At 46.9% G+C, this 19,086-nt stretch overlaps 1 protein-coding gene and 1 pseudogene across 3 annotated transcripts in view; both read right to left on the bottom strand.

Moving 5' to 3' along the window:
* DENND2B (DENN domain containing 2B) overlaps window positions 1-19,086 on the bottom strand; it is a 172,827-nt gene that overhangs the window by 100,088 nt on the left and 53,653 nt on the right. For 2 of the 3 annotated variants that reach the window (XM_070425344.1, XM_070425345.1), the window contains one exon: window positions 1,826-1,914. The gene's annotated coding sequence lies outside the window, so the exon portion shown is untranslated. Of the gene's footprint in view, window positions 1-1,119; window positions 1,686-1,825; window positions 1,915-19,086 lie in introns of those variants that run through there. The other variant, XM_070425343.1, reaches the window with a different exon arrangement.
* The window catches only part of LOC139018373 (small ribosomal subunit protein uS8-like), a 53,464-nt pseudogene that overhangs the window by 5,434 nt on the left and 28,944 nt on the right, over window positions 1-19,086 (bottom strand).

Raw genomic sequence — 19,086 nt, 5'->3', positions numbered from 1 at the left:
CGCCTGAGGTCCAGGAGTGTAAGACACAGCTTGGCTGGGGTGGGAGCACATCCTCTGACGGGTCTCCACTGCAGGGCGTGCCCCCTGCATTAGTCCTCCTAATAAGACCACTGACAATCTAGCGACCCCTTCACCTGTGTGTGTGCCTCTCTGGATGGGTCTCCTCTCCTAGGCCACACTGCGCTCCCCGCACAACCTTCCGCTAGGTCAGAACAAGTTTTACCAAAACAGAGGACAAACAGTAGGAGCACACTGCGTGCCCTGAGATCTGGTTAAAATATTAACCCTGGGAATCCGTCGGCACAACCCCAGCACCTCCTGTCTCCTCTGGCAGCCTCGCTCCTAGCAGCTGCCACTGAGAGCTCACTCTGAAATATCTGGTTAAGAAACCTCTTTGTAGACCCTCCAACCCCAAGACCCGACCCCTAGCACCCTCCCCACCCCAACAGATCTTTAAGGAAAGCCTGTGATGGACCTTATTAATGAGGGAGGACAGCTTGCTGCTCACGGAGCTATCTGAGAGACAGACAGGCAGGCAGGCAGACACACAGATCCACACTGACCCCAGTTTAGATATCCCTAAGACAGTCCCTCTGTCCTAATAAGTGCTCCACAGAGACTTGCAACTCACCACAGGCTCCTAGCTGAGTTCATTAGCTTTTTTTTTTTTTTTTTTCATTACAGGTCAGACACAGCAGCATCAAGAGACAAAACAGACAGTGTTCACAGAACAAACGGAGCCACTCAAAAGACACTGGAGTTTCCATGTAAGAACTCTAAACACGATGCTGGAGTGATGAAAACTCACTTTTTCTATATAAGATTCATCCTGTAAAATATCCTAAGCCTTTGTTCTAAATAAAAGTAAGACGATTTCTATGGTGAAGTCTAAACACTTCAGGTTCAGCAAGAGTGAGATCAGCTAGACTTGCAAAGTCAAGAAAATTGGCTGTATCCCTTCCTCCTTGAGCTAATAGAATCCAACTGTTGGAGCATGACATCATTCCTGAGCCCCCAACCCTGAGCAGAGAGCACAGTCACTCGCCTGCCTCCCAGAAAGCAGCCCGAGACCATAGTCAGGACAGGAGGAAAACAGTCCGAGCCCGGAGCAGACCTTACCTGGAAGTCCCGGTGCTTTCCTGCCCACTCCATTCTCGGCAGAGTCTGGCTCACACCACAGTCTGTCAGGGAGCCCAGGGCCCCCAAATCCACTCACTTGAGCTCTGATACCTGCTGCGAGCTTCCCACAGCGCCTTCCTCTGACCTTTCGTGGCGCTCCTTCCAGCCAAATGAGCAGAGCACTGCTAGCCGGCCAGGCCAGTTGTCATGGAGACCCTGTTCTCGCCAGCGCTTGCTTGCTGTGCTCTCTCGCTCTCCCTCTCTCCCTCTCTCTCTCTCCCCCTCTCACTCTCTAGCTCTGGGAGGCTTCCATGAAACAGCACTGTCTTTTGATCAGCTCGGTTTTTGCACGCATTCCACTCCTCCTACCTCCCGTCCAGTCAAACAAGGCTCTGGGCTGCTCCTGGGAACTTGCTTAAACAGCTCAGAGGGGAGAAGGGAGAAGACAGTGAGAGGACTTGTTTTCTTCCCCTCCAGTGTCTCATTTTTTATAACTTGGAAGAAACCCGGCTGGGGGGGAGGGTAGAGGGGGGTAGCTGGAGCACTTGGAGGGGAAGCAAGCCCTTCCTCTGGGTCCTGGATACGGGCAGGAGGACCCAGATGCATTGCCTTGACTTGTTTGTGCACTTGGGATTTTCCGGGCAGCGGCTGAGGCGGAAATGCATTCCCATCCCAGGAGCTCGCCTGGACTGGCCTCTCTGCTTACCTTGCTGCCTGCCCAGGTCGTGGCGATGGTTTTAACCAGTGCAGGGCCTCCTGGTACTAGTGCTGGTGCCCAAGCAGTCTCTCATCTTCCTGCAATGGAGAGGAAAGACACTAGGTCAGGACCAGCGAGAGTCCTGGGCAAGTCCAGAGTCGTAGCCCAAGCAATAAAGGGGATACATCCACATCTCTCTTCCCTGCTCTGGGCCTGCAGCTACAGCCCAGGCTTCCTGTGAGCTGCTGTCACGGCCAGTAATAGTATCACTTCTGTCCAGGAGGGAGCACAGTGCTAGGACACAGCAGGCCCTCTAAGCTTAACCCCCTGTGAGCATTTATGCTTTGTAACCTTCTTTTACATGCACTGTTTTGTCTGATCCTCAAAACCTTTCGAAATGTACTGGACCGATACTGCCATTTTATAGATGGGATAACGGAGGCTCAGAAAGATCAAATGTTTAGTCCACAATTACAAAGCTAGTTGTGCAGCTGAAGAACTAAGAGTAGAGAGCAGTTCACTGCCACCTAGTCCAGTGCACTTTCTGCTAAAGTACACTGCCACGTGATCTCACAAACGAACAAACAACTTTTTTGATAACCAGTTATAAAATACAAGGCTGGGTTCCAGGGAGAGGTGGAGAATCTTTTTGTTGTTGTTGTTAATCTTCACCTGAGGATATTTTTTCCATTGATATTTTAGAGAGAATGGAAGGGAGGGGGAGGGAGGAAAGGGGAGAGGGAGAAGGAGAGAGAGAGAGAGAGAGAGAGAGAGAGAGAGAGAGAGGGAGAGAAACATTGATGTAAGAGAGACACATCTATTGATTGCCTCCCACACAGGCTCCAACTGGGGCTGAATACTGAGCCTGCAATGGAGGTACGCGTCCTTGACTGTAATCGAAACCATGACCCTTCAGTCCACAGGCCAACACTCTAACCATTGAGCAACCGGCTAGAGGGAGAATCTTTCTGCGTGATGGTGACGTAGGACTGACCACCATCCTTTTAGTCTGAAGACTCTATGATAGCACCTATGAGATGTGGAAGTACTGGTGCACATTTTAGAGGGAAAAAGTCCTGCTCTATAGCTATAAATTACCTTATATTTTTCCAAAATACTCTCACAATTCTTCACTCATCTGTTCAACGCAATAGGCCTGAAAGTTAGGGCTGGTATTATCATACTAACTTAACAGTTTTTATTTTTAAAAATCTAAGAGAGGTCAAATGACTTTCCCCAGGCCACAGAACCAGAAAATAACAGATCTAGAACAGCGGTCGCCAACCGGTGGTCCGTGAGGTCCGAAAGGTTGGCAACTGCTGATCTAGAAATCATTCCCAAGCCTTCCGGCTCTCTTCCATATATATTAAGCAGACTAGTTCCAAGAGCACCGAGAAGGGCAGGAGTCAGAAGACGTTGGCAGTGCCTGGCTCAACCACCAGCCATGTGCACTTGGGCAAATCATCTAACCTCCATCTATAAAACCTATTATAACCGATAGGGCTGAGATAAGCATGAAAAGAGTTAATGTGTGAAAGCCAATTGCTCTTCACCACAAACAACAAAACCCTGGAACAGCTGTTCCCTCCCCCCCGCCCTCAAAGAAGAGGACACAGAGCCTCAAAGAGGGTGCACACCCGATCACCCACTGAAATGCCCAACCTGACCCAAGTACCCCTCAGAAATCCCTCCAGGCACTAGTGTCCCAAAGGAAGAGAGGATGAAACAACACGTTCAAGGCCATCGAATCACTCAGGTTTCCCTTCTTCCCACTGCCAACAGGCATCTCTGCCCAGGTCAGGTTCTCCTCCTGACCTTCCACATGCACATTCCACTTGTCCCATCTCCACACTGAGAAAGAAGAGGTGATGCCCATTCATTTCTAAAATAAGGTATTATTCACATTATCACCAATATAATATTATACCAAGATTTATTGAGCAACTGCCATATGTCAGGCATTTTCCCAAGAAGAATGAGGGGCCAGGGGCCAAGGCCGAGTACTGAAGCTGATACAAGTGAGTCTTGAAAGCAATCTAAACTTCAAAAAGCCCTCCAGACCTGACAGGGAATGCAGGCCATGCTCCCCCTAGTGGCATACTGGCGCTGTACAGGTTCCTTAGGACCTGTCTGCAGCCCAGAGAGAGCTTCTGTGAGGCTGGAGGCAGGTCAGTCCTACCTTACCTGTGCTGAAGGGTAGGGCTCTTACAGCCTTCAGTGGTCTAGTACCTGCTGGGAAGCCCACAGGCACACTTGTGCCAGCAACCCAGGAGACAACCATCTCCCTACCTGTCTCCCCCATATCCAATCCATTTACCAATTCCAAATAACTAATAGGTCACTTATCTGTCCATTTCTCTGTACCTCCATTGCCACCCCAATCTCTCCCCTTAATTATGGCAAAAACCTCCCAACTGGCCCAGCTTCTATTCCTGCCCTCACAATTCCCTTCTCCCTTCTCCGTGGAACTGTCTGAATCACCTATTAAACCAGATTGTGTCATTTCCCATCGCACTTAGGATAAAATCAAAATTCTTACCGGGACCTATGAGGCTCAGCATGACCCTTCTCTAGCCTCCTCCAAGTACGCTTCCTGCCCTCCCCCTCTGCGTGCTAGCTACTCAGGCTTCCTTGTAGTTCCCCAAAACTCCCAGATTTTTTCCAGGTTGTTCCCCTTTGCACGGGACACTCCCCCACACCCGTCCTCGCCTGGCTGACGCTTACTCACCATGCCTTGACTTGCCTCTCACCTCCTCGGAGAACTCCTCCACGGTCCTCTGATCTAAATGAGAGCTTACCCTTCACAGCACTCACCCTAGTTTGTGCCCATTTGTGCGCTATCTTGCTTCATGTCAGTCTTCCCCTATGATTCCGTAAGAGCAGGAACCTGGGCTGTTTTTTGGTAACCACCATATTTCCTGCATTTAGTACAGGGCCCACCTCACAGCCGGCACTCAATGAATATTTACTTAGATGAACGCATAAAACCCCACTCCTTCCTATCCTACAGGCAGGAGAAACTGTGAACAGCTATTTCATGTCACTCACTGCATCTTTTCATAGACTAACAAACTGTAATTACATCTCCTTCCCTCATGTGCTTTGCCTATGGGCTCAATTGAAAATTCCTGTAAAGTCTCCCTGTGGTTAGTTTCCCAGAACTTTCTTCGTAAGGTCACTCTTCTCGGGACGTGCTCCCGGCTTTTACAGCCTCTCCCGTTACCAGTTACCAGAGTGCCCACTCCCAGGCGCTCCACCGCCAGCGCCACTGCCAAACCAAACGGGACCAGGAACGGCCCGGATCACATAGATGAGAAGGTTCTCTAGGGTCAGCTCCATTCAGGGACAAAAACACTTCCCCTCCACTGTGCAGGTCACTGTGCTTACAGAAAATACATTTTTACTTAAAAAAAAAAAGTCATTTTATGTTTTAAAATTTGGAGACGGGTATAAAAGTTTTGAAAAAAAACCTTTTTCCGTTACTAAAAAGAAATTTTAAAAACTATTGTCTGAAGGTAGGGGGGCAGGGATACTGAGGCCTAAGGAACAGCAGGAGCGGTGTGCCTAAGTCCAAGCCCCTCTCATGAGCTTCATTACCACAAAATCTGAAGTCCTTTCTGGCTTCATCTCCTGCCCACAATTCCCTGCCGCCGCCACCCCATTCTCGGCAAGCCGCAGCACACCACCTGGTACCCCGAAGACAGCCTGTTCCTCTTCCTGCCCTCACCTCCCAGCTGTTACCTTCCCCTGCGTGTCTCTCCTTCCCCGACAGCAAAATCCAATTGCCTCAACGCCCAGCTCGGGTAACACGTCCTCTGTGAAACATTTTTCGATCTCCTGGCAGAATGTTTGTCGACTCTGCAAGCCCACAGCAGCTTGAAGATGCCTTTATTATGGTATGTATGTCGCTTTACCACTGTGACTTGTACCCCTGTCTCCCTCACAGTCATGAGACCTTTAAGATTTATCCACTTTAGTATTTCATTCACAGTGCACAATCAATTAATGTGAGGGGGATAAATGAATCACTGAAAAAGACTCAAACAAATGAACAACACGGAGACAGAGGCGACAGGTGGCCTCTCCATAAGATGAGGGGATTTTGGTGGATAGACTTATGTGTACCAAGAGAATATATATGTACTAGTAGATGATAATTAGATTCTGGACATGGGTCACTAGAAGACTTTATCATATTTTCTTGTCTCTTTAAAAACAACTGAGCCCTGGCCAGGTGGCTCAGTTACTTGGAGCATCGTCCCGTACACCAAAAGACTGTAGATTCAATTCCAGGTCAGGACATGTAGAGGAGGTAATCAATCGATGTTCCTCTCTCACATCAATGTTTCTCTCTCTCTCTCTCTCTCTCTCTCTTTCTCCCTCTCCTCTCCTCTCCTCTCCTCTTCTCTCTCTCCCACCTCTCCTTCCTCTATCTCTAAAACTCAGTAAATACAGCCTCAAGTGAGGATTAAAAAAAATAATAAAACAACTGAAATTCTGTACCTGAAAACACAGGAGTAGACTAAATCTTTTAAAGTCACTCCTTCTTTTGGGGATTACTGGTAAAGGAAGATTCAAGAAAAGTGAGCTGTTGTTTTAACACACTGGTTGGATCCTAGAATGCCTAAGAGATGCAATAGAACTTCAGATCCTCCGGGGAGCCTAGCTCCCCACGCCCATCAGATTGGGGTCCAGCAGCATTGCGCCTGAAGACACCCAGTTCTCCCCAAGTAAAGGGAACCAGCATGTGTCCTGCCCAATTCTCCTACCCTGGGCTCTGGCTGCCGTGTGAGTAGGCAGCTTTTGTTCAAGAGCCCTTTTGGGGCTTTCAATTTTCCTTTTCCACCTCTGAGAGGAAATGTGGATGGGGAATTAAAAACCTAAGAGTAGGGAGTCAGCAGCCTGGAGCCCAGGTCCTGCTTTCTAGGTGCTGAGATCTTGAGCAAGTCCCTGTCCCCCTTACATACTTCCTGCAGACAAGCAGAGGGCTGTTGGAACTAGCTGTTCTCCAAGGGTCCTTCTAGCTGGGATGTTCTACTGCAGTCACCTAGTCCCGTTGCTTTCTGAATGAGTCCAATGCAGCGGAGGAAAGAGCTTATTTCAGGGGCTACAGAGTCTCCATCGAACCCTCTCAGCAGAGCGCCTGGCTTGGGGCTCTGGAGTCATCTGCCTGGGATCACACAGAAGACTGTCATCAACAAAGGCAGCCTTTCCTAGAGGAAAAGATGGGAGAGTCAGGCTTCCTGCCTGGAGAAGCAAGATGCCAAACACAGGATGCGGAGGCTAGGAAATGGCCAGGGAAGTGCTTGGAAGAAGACAGAGGCTCTGCCAGGGACTCACGCCGAGCCATCTTCTGACACAAAGCCGCCTTAACAAAGCAGAAGAATTGGCACTAAGTTCTCTTGGAAGACAATCTGCCTCCTGCAAATCAAGCAGTCTCTTCATGGGCACTACTAGGGCCTTTGAATCAATGAATTGAATGTCTCCCTCCAGATGGCAAGCCCAGTCCTCCTCTGTCTGAGAGCCACATCTGGCAGGACCTCCAGTGTGCTGGCCACTGCTACACATACTCGCATGCACAGCCTTCCTGGGAAAACAGCAATGCCCATTCATGCGCAAGTCCTGGCATTTGTGGAAGGGAATTCTCCCAGGTCCTCATTCCTGCTCTAATCCCACCTGCCTCCCACCCATCTTCCACCCCTCACTCACCCAACTCTCCCCGCCCCCACCACCTCCCCACCAACCAAGCCTAAGGCTCTGAACTAGAAAAGTGTGGGATTCAAACTATAATTATCCCATAATAGATCCCACCGTCCTGTGGTGAAACGATTACGGGACATCTTAACGCTGGGTTGAGCACTCTCCTTCTGTCTGCCAGCCTTCCAGCCCTAGTTCACCCCCACTCGGCTCACAGCTCTCAATGCGAAGCTCAAAGTTCAGGTCCCAGGGTACAGGTACTCACTGGCTTGATCCAGCCTCATGGAGTATCTGTCACAATGCTCATCTATGGGCTAACTTCCTGGAATTTCTCAAATCCACAGGCCTCTGATCACTGCCCCTTAAATCCGAGCATTTTAACACTGGGCCACATAAACACAGCCTTGGGGCCAAGCAAGACTGTACTGAGGAGGCAATCCCCGGCCCCTCTTAAGCACCATTTCACCCTTGCATAATGGGTTCCTCCTGCTTACATGGCTTAGAACTCTGAGCTCAGCCAAGACCCTAATCTGTCATGACTGAAGCTTCAGGATGGGGAGGTAGGGCACAAAGGGGGGGGAAGCAGATGAGGAATGAGGGGAATGTGGACTCAAATGGCTTTTCCTTGATATAACCTAGAAAATGCCTGGAGCCTGGGAAAGGAGTATCCCACAGAATAAATTCCAGGCAAACATGGGGAATGTGGACCCAATTCTGTCGCCTCCTCCATGCTTTCTCCCTGATTGTCCCTGGCTGGCCTGGACTCTCATCCCTACCTGCGCTCCTTGCAACAACCACTACTCCAGTGTCAGCTGTGCTCACTGCTTTGCATTTTGGTGTATCGTGGCTTATTCAGCTTAATCCTCCCGCCAGCCTTAATAGTCTTCAGGAAGAACTAGGTCTCAACTCTGAATCCTAGTTTAGGGCTTTGTACAAAGGTCCATTAATACATTTTTAATATATAAACTAATGATACCAACTAACAAGAGAATCAATCTAATTAATAAGAGATCAGCAATATCTCCTTAGAACCTAAACAATTCGGTGCTTAGCACCTCAGAATGGTCCAGGGTTTTCAAGGTGTAGTGTGTATACAAGATGACTGTAAGTAATATATGGACAAACATTATTTTAAATTTTTCAATCTTTTTATATTTATCTTAATGTGCATGAGAAAAAAGAGAACCAGCTACTAACCCCACTTTCAGTGATCTCATTGATTAGACCAATGCAAAAGAAGGTATATAAGTTTTTTGTTTGCTTTTAGTGTTGTCTTGCTAAAATTAGTGGGTAAAAATTCAAAGAGAAATAGGATATTGCAAAGTATCCCTCCCAGAATATTTATTAACTGTAATGGCAGAAATAGTCAACTTGACAGAGGAGAAACCTGGAAGACATGGTCTTAACCAAGTGATCAAAGCCAGCATTACTAGCAATGAGCTATGTTGACATCATATACCCCTGACAAGATCCGCTCAGAAGGGCATTTCATCTTTGTGGTGTTCTTCCCCAAATCCATGACCTCAATCTAATCATGAGAAAACATCAAACAAACCTAACTTGAGGGACATTACATAAAGTACCTGACCAGCACTCCTCAAGAGTGTGAAGGTCATAAAGACAAGGACAGGCTGAGGAACTGTCATAGACTGGGGGAGACTAAATGATATACGCACTGACAGTAATGTGGGGTCCTGGAGTAGATCCTGGAATAGAAACTAATGAAATCCAAATCAAGTCTTTAGTTAAGACCCTAGTTTACATTATACCCATTGGTAATGGTACCATCCTATATAATCCTATATAATAAAAGGCTAATATGCAAATTGTCCTTACGGGCAGGAGTTTGACCTGACCACCAGGGGGCAATGTGGAACATGGCAGGCGTCGGCGACGTAGCGCTGGCAGCAGGTGACAGTGGAGGCACTGCTGGCCCCAATGGGCCCAGACGAGAGCGTGACTATGGCGGAATGGTAGAGCAGGTGAGCGGGTGGTGCAAGGCCAAGGCGGGTGCAAAGGGAGGCCCTGGCCAGTGGTGGCAGGCAGCTGGTGGACAGGAGGCCCAGGCTGGCAGCCCCTACCCGTGCATGAATTTCATGCACGGGCCTCTAGTAGTTATATAATATTAGGGAAAGTGTCTTTGCAACTATTCTGCAAATCTAAAATTAAAAATAAAAAGCTTTCACCCTGGCTGGTTTGACTCAGTGGACGGAGCATCAATCCAGGGCCCAAAGGGTCTCGGGTTCAATTTCCAGTCAAGGGCATGTACCTCGGTTGCAAATTTGATCCCCAGCCTCTGTCAAGGTGCATGCAGGAAGCAACCAGTTGATGAATCTCTCTCACATCAATGCTTCTCTCTCTCTCTCTCTTTTCCTATCTTCCTCCCCCCTTCTCCCTCCTTTCCACTCTCTCCCTAAATATCAGTGGAACTATATCCTCAGGTGAGACTTGAAAAAAAAATGCTTTCCAAAAGCAATTTAAAGATAAACAAATAAAAGTATATAAGGTATAAATCATAAAAGTGGGTGAGAATTACTAGAGTAGGCACCCTTCATACCCTACATCCAAGAAAAGCTGCCCCAGAATGATGTGTGGCTGTTGAAGAATATTTAGTAAAACAGGAAAATGTTCACTTAATATTACTTGGGGGGGAAAAACTATCCCATTTTGTTAAGAAAATATGTATCACATATATAATGCACAGAAAAAAAATTATGCTTGAAATAACCTATGCTGAACAAAGTCCAGATGTCATGTATTAAATAGGAAATGGGACACAGCTTTTGGAAAGTAACTTGACTAGGTCAATTAAAATGCTCATATCCTTTCAGTCAATAGCCTCACTTCCAGGGAGTTATACTAAGAAAAAAATCCAAATATGAGGGGGAAATGCATGTTCCCTGCATTATTTACAATAATGAAAACATAGAAACAACCTCCATGTCAATTATTACTACACTGGTATGTTTCATGTGGTTTTAACCATGACTCATAGTAAAAAAAATACATTTTATATTGTATTATAGTGTTTGCATGTGTAAGAGAACCTGTGTGTGTACATGTGTGTATAAAACTGAACCGAAAAGGTTTCCCAAAATAATACTTATCTTTACTATGTGTGATGCTCTCTGCTACTTCCTATCCTAATCTATCGCATTAACAAACCAAAGCTTGTTAGAGCCCCATGAAATTTATTTCCCAACCCACTAGTGATGATGGCCTGCACTCTGAAAAACACTGCACTCGATGGACTGCTGTGCAGCCATTAAAAAGATAACTATAACCCACAAACGGGTACAGTGACTGGCTCTAGGGAAAGAGAAGGTGAAAGGAAGAACTGGTTTGCACTACGCATCTTTTTATGCCTTTTGAATTTACAACACATGCACGTATCACTTATTTAAGAATTAACTTTAAGTGATGACTGCAAAGACTGAAACAGCACCAGCTGTTATGCATAGCAAAGCTATAACTGCACTAAGAATGTAAAAACCCATACAAGTGAAAAAGAAAATTATACCCAAACAATAATCACATGCTAGCCATATTTCCTTTTTACTAAGTTCTAATACTTTACACTGTTACTATTTTACTTCTTCAATTTAACATATATGTTTTTCTTAAATGAATGCATTTATTCCCATAGAAGATTTCAAAGCGAACAGTAGTGTTCAGCTGGGTAATAGGTACATGAACATTTACATTTAAACTGTACATACATATATTAAATAAATAAATAGACAAACAAAGTGCACATAGAGTCCAGCCAGCATGGCTCAGTAGTTGAGCGTCAACCTACATACCAGGAGGTCATGGTTCGATTCTCGGTCAGGGCACATGCCCCAGTAGTGGGCTTGATCCCTGATAGAGGATGTGCAGAAGGCAGCCAACCAATGATTCTCTCTCATCATTGATGTTTCTATCTCTCTCTCCCTCTCCCTTCCTCTCTGAAATCAATAAAAATATATTTTTTTAAAGTGGACCCTTTCCAGGCCTGCCTCTTCTCACTCTCAAACTCAGGAAGATACTCCCAGCGAAGTTCAGGGATAGGATTTAAAACCATCAATCCATTGGATACCTTTCATCTTTGTAAAGAGGTTCGAACATGGAACGTGCCACCACTGTGGCTTCTGAAGTCTGCCACTTAGGACTGGGGAGGTGGCTAGTTTCACCCATCCATACTCAGGACTCTCTCTTTTGTGTTCTTTGACTTTCCCTCTCTTCCCCACCAAGCCACTGTTCATTTCTTCATATTTTTAATCTTCCAAGTAAAGGGACCATTTCTTATTCATCTTTAAATTCCCAACAGGCTGGAATGCAGTGCTTTCTTTACACACAGTACATGCTCAATAAGTATTTATTAAATTAGCAATGTCATAGGCAAAACTCCAGAACAGATTATATGAATTATGACAAGTGGCAAGGACCCAGGAGAAAGCACTGATCACTGGAGATTAAGTACTAGTCATGCTTAGAAAAAAGTAACTACTTTTACTTAATGAAATACAGAATGATTGTAAAGAACAAAGGAGATATATGTAAAACACTCAGCAATAGACAGCAAGTGGTCTATAAATAACAGTTTGGGGTTTTAAATATAATATGCATACATATTTACATGATATTTGTATATGGTATATGTTACATATCATAGAAACACATACATATGCACACACTTATATCAAAGAATGCATGAATGCTGGGGACACAATGTATCCGGATCAAGATCTTGTGGATAGAACAGAAATACACGGGCAGCTGGAGGGTCTGGTAACTCAGAGCAGCGAGGCCCAAACCGTACAGCAAAATGGATCAATACTAACCAAGAAGACGCGCTCTGAACTCCTAGAACACTTCCCATCTGCTCCAGACCCCATGTGGTCAACCTTTTCATCAATGACTTAGATACGACTTGCATACCAAAAATGCACATGACAAATGAATTGGAAGGGATAATTAATATACTTGAGATAATCAGGGGAAAAAAGGCCTCCACGCACTAGAACCATAACGACATGACATTTTTAAAGGATAAAAGATATCATTTTACACAAGTTTAGGGGAAAAACTGCACGACAAGAGAATGAAAATGGTACACGGGAAAGAGACTTGAGGAATGGTTCAAAATGAGTCAACGGATGAGTCAATGTGACTTCAGCTTCAGTGACTGAAATGCACAGGCCAGATGAGGTCCGTGTCTCACTCCGTTCCATTCTGGTTAGAACAATAGTGTATCCAGGGGACTCACACTATATTTGCAGACTTGGGGGTAAATGGAGTCTTAATCACATCTCAGGCAAGTACTCTGAAGGGAAAAGAAGAAAATCCAGTCTGTGTCGCCCCTTAAACTGCAAAATAGGATAACACGCCCGGTTCATGAGACTCTTAAGTCCTCCTACAGAAGAGGAAGGGAGAAAACTGCCACTTTTAGCCCCACGGAGTCATCTCTGGGGACTCGTGGCTTGATCGCTTACAGAAAAAAGAGAGCTGAGCCCGGCCTAATCTGCCCCCTGTCCCTCCTGCTGCTCACATCAGAGCCTCCCATGTGGGGCTCTGACCGACCAAGCTTTAGCGAGGACCCAGAGCAGCTCAGGAATCCAAACAATGCGTACCCTTTATCTCCCCAAACCATGGCTAGCCATGATCAGAACTGCAAAGTGATATTTTTAACTATCAGAGTGAATTCTTGTGGATCTGTAACCTCCTATACTAAGCTGTCATCTGATAGCTGTTTGTGAGCAAGGACTCCAGTTTGACTGTAACTGAAACATTAGACAGTAGGAATGCAGCAGTCAGCGCGGCCAGGCATCGCTGGGATATATACATACCAGCTTATCTCCCATGATGGGGAACCACGGTGCTTTGTCCAAGGACTCAAGAAGAATCAGGAAGAGAGAAGAGCAGGGTCCCTCAAAATCCCGTTCTTATCCCAGGAACATGGAGGTGGCCTGGTCTACAGATGGGTGTCATACTAAACACACATCAACGTCCTGTAGCAGAAGTTTTTTAAACCATTTCTCTCTCTTTTCTCCAAGGGTGGGAACCTAGAAGTTTCTAATTTCTGTAAGGATTAGATGTCGCCCATTTTCATGTAGAATAGAGCTAGTTTGACTTGTGCCTAAAAAAGAGGTGCTTATAAACATTCCTTCACTTAGAGATTAACATGGAGGAATCAGGGAGACGATGTACGTATATGACTGTCGAACCACTAAGCTGTACACCCAAAACCAATACATGATAATAATAAAAAACATAGAGGAATCTATGCAACAGGGGGGAAAACAGATCCTGTGTCAAGGAGGGGAAGATGGGTAAAATGATAAGAGGAAAAAACAAAGGAATGTGGAGGGAGAGGAGAGAGTAATTTAAGACCCTGAAGGACAGAAACAGGAGGACGCTTGCTTAGAAGTCTGAGAATAACATATTTGGGGAATTCCTGAGCGTTACTCCCAGGATGTCAAGGAACATATTTGAGCACCACTTAGCCTTCTGAAGGAAAAAAGAATTCAGAAAGCCTATTATTCCCTCAGTGCCAGGGTTCTTACCCTGGGTTAATGTGGTTGTCCATACCCCACATAACTGGTTGGCTAACGTTGCTAGTGGCTGGGAGGAGGGAGGCAGAGTGAAAAGAACAAAGGGTCAAGGACTACTGTCCCCAGCACAGCAGATACCAGCAGAAGCCTTCTTTTTCACAAGCCGTCGGACTCCAGAGGCTATCGCTGGGACACACTGGCTCTCCTCGAGCCAAGGAAGTCAACCATCTGAGAGAGTCCTGAAGGGGGTGAGATTGCAGCCACGCACCATCAGTGCAGATACTGCCTGCGGCCAGTGATGCGCGGACACACCTCTTCCAAGGAAAAGGCCCACAGGGGCTGAGAGGGAAAGTCCACCTAGGGAGGGCTCAGCAAGAAGAGGAGGCTTGACTCTGCCCATGGACTCCCAAGAGAGTTACCACTGCTTACTAAATTGTCACTTCTTTCCAGACCTGGAATTTCTCCAAACACGGCCAGCAGAAGCCCAGTTTCTGGGCAGTCATTGAGGGTCAGAGACCCAGAGGGAGCTGCAAGTGTGTGAGAGGCAAAGATGGAGACTCTAACTTGGAATTTGGAGGTTTGCAAAATGCCTCTGAGGAAACCAAAGATGACCCTCATCTCTCTTTTTCTTTCTTCAACCATAATCTCTCTCCCTGCTCTCTCTCTCCTGCTGTATGGGCAATGCAAATGCACACGAGGAGGGAAGATCAAGAGCTATTGTAATAGAAAACGAGAATTTGAAGATGACTGACTGTGGAGATGAGGCAGGGTCCAGAAGGACTCCCAGATTCTGGCTTGGGTCACTGAGCGCCAGTCCCCACCTCAGGAAATGCAGATAAAACAATACCACAAGGTGCTTCGCTGCAGTCATGTCTGCGTTCAACCAAGAGGGGAGGTGGCTCCGACACAGGAAGTTATTTAGACAAGATATACAAGAGTGGAGAGGACAGACAAGGCGGAAGGGGAATGAGACAAGAAAAACAGGGAAGGGCCAGCGTGGCTCAGCAGTTGAGCATCCACCCAGGAACCAAGAGGTCACTGTTTCTATTCCTGGTCAGGGCACATGCCCGGGTTGCAGACCAATCCCTAGTAGGGGGCATGCAGGAGGCAGCCGATAGATTATGTTTATCTCTCATTGATGTTTCTCTCTCCCTTCCTCTCACTCTAAAAATAAATAAAAACATATTTAAAAGGGGAATGGAGGAAAGTGTGTGTGTGTGTGTGTGTGTGTGTGTGTGTGTGTTAAAGGAGGTGGGGAAAGGAAGCTGATAAAAGCAGAGCCATAGTGTAACTCTGCAAATTCTGAGTTCCCAACTACTGACTGTCCTGGCCACGGCCTGCTGACAGCAGAGCTGTCCTCCTCAGTAGTGAGGTTCTGTGGTCAGCTCATAAGTGAAAACCATGTGGAGTCGAATTACTCTTGAAATACCCTCAGAAAGGCACCACACTGGAAACCAGCCACAGTCCCCCAGGAAAGCCAACTCAATGCTTGTCATGTACATTACTTTTCTGTACTCTTAAGAATCTCAGAACTAGAAGAAACCAAGGAGTCCATCTTCCTTGCCTAGTGGTTCTAAAACAAAAAAAAATTCTTAATAGTAAAACCACTGATCTGAAAAAGCTTAATTTTACTCAGAGAGATTGGTCATCACCTAATGTCACTCAACTAGACAGGACTTTTGTCTGACCCCACACTCCTCCCACCACGCTACTCTTTCTTAAAGTTCCCCCTAGGAGATAGAAGGCCAAGACTGGAGGTCCCGCTCCACCATTAAATAGCTGTGTGTGTTGGGAGCATTACCTTCCCCTTTCTTGGCTCTAATCTCTCCATCTGGAAAATGAAACCAGACTAGATGAACTCTAAGAGCCCAGACAACTCTGAGATAGTTACTGAATGAAAAGTGCAAAGCACTTCATAAACATACTCTCACCGGGCAGAAATTTTGGCATCCCCTGTCTTTCCCCGCAGCTGCATCCTTAACATACCCCACGTCTAGGTCCTACCTATTCCATGGAATATTCTCTACGGTTCTCCCCCTTCCTCTCTATTCCTGTTGCTGACGGTCCATACTCTCTAGCGGGTCTCCTTCCTGCCATTCTCTGTTCTCTCCAAAATGATCCTACTTTCTCCTACAAGAGTGATTTCCACAAATTCCACATCTGCTGCATCACTTCCCATCTCCTATGCAAAAGGCAGAACTTCAAGTCCAAACTTCCAGCTCTGCTCACGGGCCCAGCACTCCCAAGGCAGAGCCTCACAGTGACCTGGGAGCGCCACACTCTCGGCATTCTTGCTGTTTCCCGCATCCAGAACACGTCCACCCCACCTCTGCTTATATAAAGGCCATCTAACTTTTCCAAGACCGGAAGAGATCCTGCCTCCTCCTAGAAACTTTTCCTACAGTTTCAAGATACAACTTTGTTTCTGAACTACAAACGTATTCAGTTAGTGATCAAATGGTTAAGATCTTTAATATTCTCTCATTATTTAACACATTTTGTCTCTCCCAATAGATTATAAATTGTCTCAGTCAGAAAAGAAGTTTTATGTAATATTTGAATCACAATGGTACTTAAGCTGAAAAATACAGCAAGTACGAGTTGACTGCCTAATGGCTGAAGAGCAAGATCTCAGTTCTCTCTCCTGTCCTTGACCACTAGCAGGAAATGATGGGGGGCAGGGGACGGGGAGAGAAGAGGTAAAATCGGTAACTCCTGAACTGCCTTCCCACCTTTTCCTCCCCGTTCTCACTCACTCTGTTTGGGGTGGAAAGGCCTCTCTATCACAGACTCACATCAACCTCCTCTCCAAGGATGCGCCTGAGCACATCAGAGCAGTGTGTGCAGACAGTTATATTTAGCTCCATTCTTAATGCCCTGATCAGTCTGTGTGATAGCAGCGGCTGCTCACAATCCTTGACTGTGATGGGAAGATAAAGGAAAGAAAGACACAGAGGAAGAGCCAAGACTAGCAGTAATTTTGTAATATACATTTCAGATCTGGGCCCTGGAGGTAGGTCTGCTTCAAATTAAGCCACATCTGTTCTCAAGCCCTAAAGAGGCAGGGCACACACACCTACAAGCCACACCAGCGAGGACTGGCAGCTGCCAAGACGCTTGTCCTCCTCAGGGAGCCAGCACACTGGGAGGTGGGGACTCTGGCCAGTCAGCACCTCTCAGACCCAGTGCCTCTGCCCCAGAACACTCTAGGCCAGGACCAGACAGGCAAGAATCACATAGCTATAGGTGATCCTTGAACAAATGCAGGGGTTGGGGATGCCAAGCCCCGTGTAGTCATAAGTCTGCGTATAACTTCTGAGTCCTCCAAAACTTATCTACTAACTAAAGGCCCAGTGCACGAATTCATGCACCAGTGGGGTCCCTCGGCCTGGCCTGTGGGATCGGGCCGAAACCGGCTCTCCGACATCCCCCGAGGGGTCCCGAATTGCGAGAGGGCACAGGCCAGGCCAAGGAACCCCACTGATGCACGATCAGGGCCAGGGAGGGATGTGGGAGGTTGTCCAGCCAGGGAGGGACCACAGGAGGGCTCCAGGGCGTGACCGGCCCGTCTAGCTCAGTCCTGATTGGCCAGCCCCCAACAGCAAGCTAATCTACCAGTAGGAGCATTTGTCCCCTGGTGGTCAGTGCACATCATAGCAAGCAGTTGAGCAGCCTTAGCATATCATTAGCATATTATGCTTTGATTGGCTGAACCGACGACCGGATGACCAGACACTTAGCATATTAGGCTTTTATTATATAGGATAGCCTACTGTTGACCACCTTACCAATGCATAAACAGTTGATTAGCCCATATTTTGTATGTTATATGTATTATATTCTGTATTCTTAAAATAAAGTTAGAGAAAAGAAAGCTAAAGAAAATGCTACAAAGAAAATCATAGGGGAGAGAAAATACATTTACAGTATTTTGGGGGGGAAAATCCATGTATAAGTAAGTGGACCAGTGCAGTTCAAACCCATATTGTTCAAGGGTGGGGAGGGTATTCATGGGACCAGCCCAGCTCCCAGAGGAAGGCATTCATGGCCATCACCCAAGGTCCCCAGCAGTGCAGGCACAACCTGGCATGCCACACCCACTCCCAGGACTCCTGGCCGCCAGCCACTCTGGAACACCTCTGCAAAAATTCCCAGCTCCATGCTCTCCACAGCCAGGAGACTTACTACCCCGTTTCGTTCACTCTCAGCCTACACACACACACACACACACACACACACACAACCTTGAGTAGTATCTACAGCAAAAGTCTCCCTCTTGGGCTCATGTGCCCAGCATGTTCAGTCTTTCTAATGCTCCCTTGGGCCATTTAATTTACAGGAGCTGATGGTGCTGCCCTCTAGAAGATTTTAAACTCGGTAAAGGTGGCGGCTCCTGCCTTCACGGGCCAGGGGATGCCACCATAAACCATTCAGCATGTCAGCACACCCAATTAGACGGCAGCCAGAAGACAGATCCTCTCACCTGCCTCTAAGCTCCTTCCTCACAAAAGGCATCTTCTGCACCCACCTCCAAACAAAGATCTCAGGAAAGGAAATGCTAGTCTTCCTCCTCCCTCCCTCTCTTTCAGAGCGGCAAGGGGCTCTGAAAATTTCAAGAAGAATCAGTACCACACCACACCCTATGAAAAGCTATCCCGATTCCAGAATTGCAAGAAAGGGAAATTCCACCTTCAAACTCCTGGTTATTCCAGTGGCTCTACTGGTCTCAGGAAAACTGCCTCAGCGTTCCTTGTCACAGAGGCATGAAGCAACCGCTCTCCCCACCACACTCCCCAGAGCCTGAGGCAGAGAGCTGGGCAGAAAGGAATGCAGACAGCTTCCCAGAAGTGCCCAGCTGCGAAGGAAACCAAGAGCTTACCACAGCTTCCTGGGCCCAGGCGGGGAGGAACTAGGCTCTCAGAAGAAGGACTTGGACAGCTCAGAGACCCTGAAGGTGAAAGCCCAAAGGAAGAGAAAAAAGCACAGTGGTCGGAAGATGCCCGGGTAGAACAAGCCCGGGCTGGCCCACGTGGCTCCAAG

Source organism: Myotis yumanensis, unplaced genomic scaffold (genome assembly GCF_028538775.1).
Source record: "Myotis yumanensis isolate MYYU_CA2020_CCGP unplaced genomic scaffold, mMyoYum1.0.hap1 SCAF_10, whole genome shotgun sequence".
Classification (NCBI taxonomy): domain Eukaryota; kingdom Metazoa; phylum Chordata; class Mammalia; order Chiroptera; family Vespertilionidae; genus Myotis; species Myotis yumanensis.
This window is presented reverse-complemented; position numbering and strand designations above follow the sequence as displayed.